Here is a 9,370-nt window from a genome sequence, read left to right as displayed (position 1 = left end):
CCCAGTAACTGTGGTGGCACTGAGGGCCCGGTAACTGCGGTGGCACTGAGGGCCCGGTAACTGAGGTGACACTGAGGGCCCGGTAACTGAGGTGACCCTGAGGGCCCGGTAACTGCGGTGACACTGAGGGCCCGGTAACTGCGGTGACACTGAACGCCCGGTAACTGCGGTGACACTGAGCACCCAGTAACTGTGGTGGCACTGAGGGCCCGGTAACTGCGGTGACACTGAACGCCCGGTAACTGCGGGGGCACTGAGGGCCCGGTAACTGCGGTGACACTGAGGGCCCGGTAACTGCGGTCACATCCAGTGCCCGGTAACTGCAGTGACCCTGAAGGCCCGGTAACTGCGGTGACACTGAGGGCCCGGTAACTGCAGTGACACTGAGGGCCTGGTGAATGCGGTGACACTGAACGCCCGGTAACTGCAGTGACATTGAGGGCCCGGTAACTGCGGTGACACTGCGGGCCCAGTGACTGCGGTGACACTGAGGGCCCAGTGACACTGAGGGCCAGTAACTGCGGTGACATTGAGGGCTGGTAACTGCGGTGACATCCAGTGCCCGGTAACTGCGGTGACACTGAGGGCCCGGTAAATGTGGTGACACTGAGCGCCCGGTAACTGCGGTGACATTGAGGGCCCGGTAACTGCAGTGACACTGAGGGCCTGGTAAATGCGGTGACATTTAGTGCTGGCTCCCGGGACAGCCCGGCGCTCCGCGCCAGCGCTGCTCGCCCGATGCCGCGGCCGGGCACAAACTGGGGCAAGGAGGAGCAGCAGCAGTGGCCGCCCGTGCCCTCAGGGTGCCCGGTGGGACACGAGGCTCCTGGCACCAGTGCCCGAGGTCCTGCTCCTCCTTCCCGGGGGTGCCTCAGCTGGGACACAGCTCCGAGCAGCAGCCCAGACCCTGGCAGTTGTTTGTTTTTGCAGTGCGGTTTCAGCTCTTGCAGGAAAACTTCCCTGAAGGCAGCGGATGAGACCCAGCGAGCCCTGCCCGGCTCCAGGCTGCTGTCCCCGTTCTCTGGGGCAGCCCAAGGCTGTGGCTGTGCTCACAGGTGACCCTGCTGTCCCTGTGACTGTCCTGGGGCTCCCACAGCACCTGAGGGTGACCCTGCTGTCCCTGTGACTGTCCTGGGGCTACCACAGCAACTGAGGGTGACCCTACTGTCCCTGTGACTGTCCTGGGGCTACCACAGCAACTGAGGGTGACCCTGCTGTCCCTGTGACTGTCCTGGGGCTACCACAGCAACTGAGGGTGACCCTGCTGTCCCTGTGACTGTCCTGGGGCTCCCACAGCAACTGAGGGTGACCCTGCTGTCCCTGTGACTGTCCTGGGGCTACCACAGCACCTGAGGGTGATCCTGCTGTCCCTGTGTGACTGTCCTGGGGCTCCCACAGCACCTGAGGGCACACTGCACTGCCCCATCCCTGCTCTCAGCAGTGGCAGCACCCCTGGCTCTCCTGCCGGCCCTTCTGCCCAGCTTGGGCAGCCCATGCTTTGTGTGGAGCAGCAGGGCTGCATTTCTGGGTCAGCTGGGTGAATGTGAGCGCTGAGCTGAGGGTTTTGTTTTCCCTGTGTAACCCCCTGTGGGTGTGTGGGTGCACAGCTGGGGGCTGGCCCTGGGCACGGCTCCTGCCCTGGCAGAGGCTGCGGGGCCCTGGGGCTGCCCTGCAGGAGCTGCTGCTGCTCTCGGGGCCGGGGAAGCTGAGCCGAGGCTTGGTGTGAGTGTGGGTGGAGCTGCAGAGGGGGCAAGAGGGGGGCTCGTGGGCCTGGGGGTGGGGGTTGGATGGGAGTGGGGAGTGGGGTCACCACCCTGCTCGAGCTGCTGAACCCCCCAGCCAAGGTGGGAGCTGGGAGTGTGGGAGCTGTGACAGCCTGGGAGGGGCTGCACCCCACGGGGCTGCACCAGCTCTGGGGCTGTTCCTGGAGCTGACACCATCATCTGGCCTTGGGCTTCCATCGCCCTCATTTCTCCAGCCCTCCAAGAGCCAGGGCCACTGTGCCTGGAGCCAGGATGCTGCTGAGGGCACCGAGGCCTGGCTTTCCCCTCTGCTCCCCCCAGAGAGGACTCCTTGCCCTGTGCCTTGGCTGCAGGGAGACCTTTGGGCACAAGGGGGTTGCAGCAGCCTGGTGCTCTGTGCAGGCCATGGGGAGGCAATGGAGCACTGTAGCCTGGGTGACATGGGGATGTGAGGCCATTCCGTGTGACAGAAACCAGGGCTCCACCTGGGGAGGGGACCCAGCATGTCCAGAGTGCTGCAGGAGCTCTCAGGTGCTACTGGGGCTCTGTGGTGTCCCCAGAGCAGGACAGAGGTAACCAGAGACACCTGGCCCACCAGGAGCGCCCTGTCCCTGTCTGCTGGGGGCACGTGTGTGTGTTTGGGGGGGAAGGGGAGGCTCTGCAGGACATGGAGCACAGCTCAGAGTGCTCAGCTCACAGCACCGGTGCCCTCCAGGCGCTCTGGAGCCCCCACGGGTGGGGAAGAAGGGGCAGTGCTGGCTGCAGGCTCAAGGGCTCTGCTGTGAAGGTGCAGGCTCAAAGCTGAGGGCTGTCCCCCAGCAAGGCACACGGGGTCCCCGGGAGCCCCCACCTGCCCGGGCTCACCCAGCCCTGGCTGCTGCAGGACCCTGCTCTGCACACAGGGGCTGCCAGGGCTGCGGAGGAGGCTCTGCAGCAGCGGGGGCTGCGTGCCCGGCGGCTGCCTGCGTGCCAGCACGGAGCTGCCAGCCCGGCGCTCGCAGCCCTCCCTCGGCAGACGCAAATGGGAGCAGACAGCCCGGCTCGAGCGGTAAAGATCAAACCCCGGCAGCCCCGGGCTGCTGTCAGCGCGGGCACGGCGCTCCGAGCCCCGCCGGAAGCGGCAGCCCCGGTGCTGCCCTGCCAGGTGCTGTGTCCCCGCTGTGTCCCCGCTGTGTCCCCATTGTGTCCCCGCTGTGTCCCCGCTGTGTCCCCATTGTGTCCCCGCTGTGTCCCCATTGTGTCCCCGCACCGGGGTGCTGCCAGGGGCTGCCCACGCTGCTGTGACCATTGCAGGGGCTCGGGCAGAGGATCCGGGCTTTGCCTGCCCTCGGTTTCCAGTCTAGGCGATGCACGGGAAGCTGTCAGCACGCAGGAATAGCTGGTCCTGCTCCTCTCGCTGGGCTCTGCCGGCAGGGATGCTCCTGTGCCCAGCACCGCCCCAGGGATTGCACTCCGGTGGGCTCAGGGGCAGAGGAGAAGGCGGCCCTGGAGCTCGGCACTGCCGAAGCTGCTGTGGAAAGGCCCCTGGGCAGCCCCAGCCTCGGCAGCGGCTGCAAACCTCAACCTTGGCCCCCGCCCCGGCTCCGGTGAGGCTGTGGGAGCAGAGGATGGTGCCGCTGCGGGGCACGGGGTGGTGGCGTGCAGGAACAGTCTGGGTACCCCCCGTGCCAGGGGGCACCGGTGCGGCGGGGGCAGGACGGGCAGCACCCAGCCGGGCCATGCCAAGGAGCAGAGGCAGATGCCAGCGGCGCCCCGGGAGCTGCAGGCTCGGCACGGCTCCCTCACCCTCCTCGAGTGCCAAAGAGGGTTGGAGAGCCCTGGGATTGCGCGCGGATTTTGCACAGCCTGCCTGTTTCCCACCCAGGAAAGTGCCCGCAGCCCTGGCCCGGGCCGGACAGCAGCGCTGCCGCCACCGCCGCGGAGCAGGAGGGATGAGGCTCCGAGGGGCAGCTGGGGAGCAAGGAGAGGGCACAGCTAATTGGGATAATTGCTAAAACAGGCGAGGAGCGAGCGGGGAGGGAGGCGGTGAACAAGGAGCCGTTGTGCACAGGCGGCCCAGGCACGCGGCCGCGGCTCCGGGCAAACAAAACGGGGACTGTTCGCAGCGAGGCAGGACAAGCAGACGGCAGGACAGAAACCAGACCTCCACCGGGACAGAGCCGGAGCCAAGGGCTTAGCTGGGAGCTGGGCGCTGCCCAGGGTCTGCCGGCTCCCCGTGCGGAGAGCAGCCCCGGATCCACGGCCAAGCCTCCACCGGGGCAGCACGGTGCCATCCCCAGCCCATGCCCGGATGGAGAGCGTGGCAAAGTGCTGGGAACGCTCCAGGCCGGGAGATGAGGGACAGCCCTTCTGCCACAGCCATCCCCAGGACTGGAAAGTTTAAATCACGGAAATAGAGCAGGAAACCAGCCCTAGTGCTAAAAAAGCCACGGGCAGGTGCAGTCCCCGCACAAGATCGCGGCACGGCGGAAGCGGCGGCAGCGCCCACGCGGCTGCTCGGGGTGGGAGCGGCAGCTGCCCCCGCCTCGGCTGCTCCCTCCGCAGGAAGGAGAAGTGACATTTGAGCAGGAAGAAACGTGGCTGTGCATGTGAGCTGCCCAGCTCCGTGTCCCAGCTGGGCTCTTACAGCCCCTTTTCAAGGTGTCTGTGTGAGGTGCAGCCTCGGAACACATGCCGGGCTGTTTGCTGCTGCAGGATCTGCCCAGGGAGACAGATCCCCACAGCATCCATCCGCCTGTCATGGGGCTGGGCTGAGCTTGGCAAAGGGCGAATTGCCCTTCCTAAAGTCCCTGTGGGAAGGCACAAGGCCACCCAGCTGCCACTGTCCCCGTGGCTCATTGTGGGGGAGAATGCACGAGCATCAAGGGGAGCACCTCTGCGCTGAGCAGGGATTTTGTTCATGGGAAGGATGGAGCAGAGGGGGAGATTTTGGCACTGCCAGCAGAGGTGCCCGGATCCGTGCTGCCTCCTGCTTCCTTCCACATCCAGCAGCAGCTCCGTGCAGGGCAGCCCCTGGCTCCAGGTCCGCAGCCCGTTGGGAACAGCGCACCTCAGCCCCGAGGCTCTCGGCAGCAGGGAGGGGACGGGAAGGACTTGCTCCAGGCCAGGAAATCCTTGCTTTCTCCTGCAGCCGGGCCGCAGTGGGCAGCCACAATGCTTCGCTTCCCGCGCCGCTGCCAAGCCCCGCCGTGACCCGGGGGCGGCCGGGCCGGAGCCGCGGGGGAGAGGCACGGACAGGGCTGCGGGAGGGCGATAAGGAAAGCGGCTCCGCTCCGGTTCCTGCAGCCCGGGGAGGGCCGGCGGCGGGCCAGGCCCACTCCTGGGGTGTCGGTGCGGCCGTGCCAGCCTGGACAGCGGCTCCTGTATCCAGCTCCTCATCCCTGAGGAACGCGGCACCCCCTGCCAAGGGGAGAGCCTGGCACTGAGCTGGAGAGGCTCTGGGCTCTGCAGCATCCCCCTGCCACGGGGAGAGCCTGGCACTGAGCTGGAGAGGCTCTGCAGCATCCCCGCGCAGGTGTCTGAGTCTGACAGCAGCTCCGAGCAGCCCCGGCTCCCCGGGCACGGCGGACGTGTCTCTGCAGTGTCCCTGTCCCCGCGGGCAGGGCAGGGGAGGGCAGGGGATGGTGCTCATGGCCTGCCCAGAGCACGCGTGGCCCAGCTGTGCATCGCTGTGGCCGGCCGGGAGCCCGCAGCGGGCCGGGATGTCCCATCGGGAGGGCAGGATGGCGCTGGCAGGGGACGCTGGGGCTCTGCCAGCCCGCTGGGGCTGTGCTGAGCTCATGGGGAGCAGCAGCAGCCAAGGCAGGGCCCTCCTGCAGAGGAGCCTGAGCTGCTCCCGCACGGAGCTGTGGCCGGGCTGGCACGGGGAGCGGGGCCAGGGCAGCCCGGGGTGTGCCCCCAGCTGCTGAGCGAGGCACGGGGCACATTCCGGCCCCGCAGGAGATCCCTCCCACCCAGCAGCCTTGGCAGGTCGCGTCCAGGCTCCGTTTGGGCTTTAGAAGCTGCTGCCACCCTTTGGGACACACGGCTTCCCCCGAGAGGGAGCCGGGAGCTGTGGGAGCTCCTGGCATGGCCCGGGCACACAAGCAGGCAGGGTCTTTGCCCACGCCACGCTGGGCACAGGCCTGGGGACACAGGCTGGATGTTGTGCTGGAGTTTCCCACCCGGGCTGTTAGTGAGGGGCTGTGCTGCTCAAGGGCACCAAATCCTGCAGCTTCCATGAACTCCCTGTCTCAGCAGCTTTACCCCTGGCTCCTGCTCTGTGCCCCCTTTGGTGCCCCTCAGACCTGCAGCAGTGGCATCCCCCCATGGCACCCTCACTGACCCCTGAGTCCCGGTGCTGGTGACTCTGGTCCGTAGGGTTCCCCTGTGGGATGCTCACCCCACGGGTGCCTCCCACTCCCTGTGATCTCTCCTTCCATCCCCCCGGGCCTCACTCTGATTTTATTGAGGAGGCAGCTGAGAATTAAGGTCAAAGCCTTGAAGACCTCACATGGCTGCGTTCCACGGTGGGATGTCCCGGAGGGAATCATCCCCCATGTGTTTGACACAGCCCAAATTTGGGGTTTGCTCTCCCATCTCTGCACTGGCCCAACCCCTCCCCGTGTCCCTTTTTCACATCGACCACCCACGGGCTCTCCTGAGCTTCAGCCAAGCCTTCAGCCCCCCAGGGTTTGGTGAGCGGCCATCATCAGCTCCGGGGCTCCCCGAGCTGTCCCCTCCGCGGGTGGCAAAGCCTTCCTCTCAGGAAGCGTCGCCCTTCATCATCCTCCGGCAGTGCCGGGCTGCGCAGAGCATCACCACCCTCCTGTGCCTGCGGCAGGCACTGCACGGCCGGGAGCCCCGGAGCTGCCCACACACGGGGCTGATTCGGGAATCCTTTATTCTGGTGCCTGGGACAGCCCCGGGAGGAGCTGGAGCTGGGGAAGGTCCAGAGCTGGGATGCCACACAAATACCCGTCCCCAGCAAACAAAGCACAAATACCTGTCCCCAGGAAAAAGGGCACAAATACCTGTCCCCAGCAAAAAGAGCACAAATACCCGTCCCCAGCAAAAAGGGCACAAATACCCGTCCCCAGCAAACAAAGCACAAATACCTGTCCCCAGGAAAAAGGGCACAAATCTGTCCCCAGCAAAAGGAGCACAAATACCTGTCCCCAACAAAAAGAGCACAAATACCTGTCCTCAGCAAAAAGAGGCCCAGGAACAGGACGTGCCTGTGGCTTTCTGGATGGTTTGTTTGTTTGGGTGATTTTTACAAAATAAATGTGCCTTTTGCTGTGTGTGAAGCACCAGCGAGCTGAGGCATCCCAGTTAGGGGAGGATTTGCAGGATTCCAGTAGCCAAGGGATCCCTGCAGTTACAGAAACTCCCGACAGCTCGTGCTGGGTCACACAGGCCAGGGGCTGTGGGTGCCCTGCCGTGGTTACCCATGGAATCCATGCAGTGAGACTGAGAATTCCTGAGCCAGCACAGGAATTTTCCTCCTGGCTCATGGATGGGGATGCTCCTGCCCCTGCAGCCCCTGCTGGGAACCCAGTCCCCTGCACAGGGCTGCCCCCTCATTTTCAGGCTCCCAGCAAGTTCACGAGCCAGTGCCATGGTTGGCTTTTTCCCCTCTCTCCTGGTTCTCCCAGGCTCCTCCTCACACCACCATTCCTCTGAGAGGCATCTCTGAGAGCCTCCCTCTCCATCACCCCCAGCACAGGGCATCACCAGGGTGGGCATTGAACTTTTGGTTGTTTTTTTCTGTTTATTTCTTTTCCCCCTGCAAACAATTGCAGGAAATGAGGCTGGTTTTAAGCCATGGAGAGCCTCACATTAGCTCAGCTCTTCCATTTACTCAAGGAGGGCACAGCTCTGCAGCACCTTCTGGCTCCCAGCTTGGGGAATCCCACATGGGACAACTCCAAACCAGCAGCTTGAGCTTTGGTGCAGTGACTTTTCCACCTGGGGATCCTCCATCGTCTATAAATCCTCCAAGGATCAACACACGATTTCTGGATGTGGCCCTCGGAGCTCGATTTGGAGAATTTCTTGGCAAGAAATGAAATGTTTGAACTCCAGGCTCCAGATTAGAGTTGGTGAGACCTCTCCTCATCTGGGGCTGCCACAGATCTGCCCTGAGGGGAATGAGGACATCCAGGAGGTGCCTGCGGGATCGGAGCTGGGTGCTGGGAGAGCCGAGGGACATCCCTGGCACGGGGGCACCGCAGATCGCGGCTGGCACTGGGATCTGCAGCAGCTGAGGGATGTCCCCAGCCGGGGCTCTGCGAGGTGACCCGCATGTGGCAGCTGTGAAAAACGCCAATCACTTGTTTTTAAAATTTTTAAAAGTTTAATAGTAATAAAATGGTTAAAAAGAATAGTAACACAATTAGAGTAATAACAATTTGGACAAATTGAATCAGGACAATATGAGACAATTAAAGCAAAGAGTTACGGATGTCCGGGTACCTTTTTCTGGGTAGCACGAGCTCGAAAAAGGACACCCGTTAACAAAGGATTAACCCTTAAGAACAATAGCCTGTTGCATATTCATACACCTCATACATGATGCATAAATTCCATTCAAACACAGGATTCTGTCTGGGCAGTGTCAGCTTCTTCCTTCTAATCCTAACAGCGCCTCCAAGGCGGGAAGAAATTCGTTTCTTCTGATAAGAAGGCAATAAATTCCCTTTCTCTGAAAGATTCAGGTGTCCTGTGGCTGCTATCTCGCTGCAAGCCCTTTCTGTTAAACAATGCATCTTACATAGCCCAGTTTCTATTTTAACAATTTTTATAACCTAAAACCATATTTAACACAGTACTTCAGAGAGTTAATACAGCATTTCTTTCTAACACAACACATATAATATTCATTTTAATATTTGCGAAAAGCCAGTCATAAAATACATGCATTTTTCACAGCAGCCCTGGCAGAGGGAAGGCGTTCGGGACACGGGGGCTGCAGGTCCCTGGGCTGTGCCTGCCCCGCAGCTCCCCGCAAGCAGAGCTGCTCAGAACACGCTGGGCATCGAAATCTGGGGCTGAAAGACAAACCCAGCCCGTGCTGAGGCTCTGCGAGGAAGGGGAAGGCGCTGCTGGAGAGAGCCACAGCGACATCCCCTGCGCAGGCAGGGACACGCCGGCCGCGGCTGGGGCACCGCGGGACGCCTGGGCGGAGGGTTTGCCTTTTTCTATTCCTGCTTAGTCAGACTGATGAGTTTCTCTGTGGGGAAACAGCTCCAGATGGGAAAACGGGGCAGCAGCGAGGCCCGGTGAAGGGGGGCCTGCTGGTGGCTCCCCTCGAGGTGACCGTGCGGTGGCAGGAAAGCCCCGAGGGTCTGTGCGGGAGTTCTGCAGCTTTCAGAGCTGTGTGCTGTGGGGCTGATTTGTCACTGCACAGAGAGCGCTCTCTGCACCCCCACTGTCAGTCTCGGAGGGGAAACTGAGGCACAGAAGTGCATGAGGCCCCCTCTCGATGCTAGAACGGTACAGAGGAGGGTCAGCTTCTCCCCCAAAAAATCCCAGACCTCCCTCTTCCTTTCCCTTCACCACCTGGAAGGTTGCTGAGTGTCCCTGCACGGAACCCCCACTCTGGGAGCCGCCAGCCCAGCGGGCTCAGGGACAGAGGATCAGCCCCA

The sequence above is a fragment of the Melozone crissalis genome, unplaced genomic scaffold (genome assembly GCF_028551555.1).
Source record: "Melozone crissalis strain CALT ecotype California unplaced genomic scaffold, PUWL_Pcris_2 ptg000041l_1, whole genome shotgun sequence".
Taxonomy (NCBI): domain Eukaryota; kingdom Metazoa; phylum Chordata; class Aves; order Passeriformes; family Passerellidae; genus Melozone; species Melozone crissalis.
This window is presented reverse-complemented; position numbering follows the sequence as displayed.